The 321-nt window shown below is 31.5% G+C and overlaps 1 protein-coding gene across 10 annotated transcripts in view; it reads right to left on the bottom strand.

The window, feature by feature from the left end:
* Nucleotides 1-321, bottom strand: part of Pum1 (pumilio RNA binding family member 1) — a 119,451-nt gene that overhangs the window by 102,326 nt on the left and 16,804 nt on the right. The window lies entirely within an intron of this gene.

The raw sequence follows: 321 nt of genomic DNA, 5'->3' as shown, positions 1-321 counted from the left end.
TATATATATATATATATTCCATAGAAAACTGAATTACATTTAAAGCCTGGTTAGGTTCTTGGGTGATTTGGGTTTTTTGTTTTGGAGTAATTCTATAATTTTCTGTATTTTCCAAGTTTTACAACGAACATTAACTGATTTCAAAATTCAAAAATTACATACAAGTCATTTTAATTTACTTTTCTTCCAATACTAGGAACTGAACTCAGAGTTTCCAGCAAACCAGGCAAACACTCTCCCACTGAGCAACATCCCCACTTCTGCAACCCATTATTCTTTTTTTTTTTTTTTTTTTTTTCAGGGGCCAAATTGGTCCTTGCA

The sequence above is a fragment of the Fukomys damarensis genome, unplaced genomic scaffold (assembly GCF_012274545.1).
Source record: "Fukomys damarensis isolate Sample0158 unplaced genomic scaffold, DMR_v1.0_HiC HiC_scaffold_23, whole genome shotgun sequence".
NCBI lineage: Eukaryota > Metazoa > Chordata > Mammalia > Rodentia > Bathyergidae > Fukomys > Fukomys damarensis.
The sequence above is the reverse complement of the archived record's forward strand: the minus strand, read 5'-3'. Positions and strand labels throughout refer to the sequence as shown.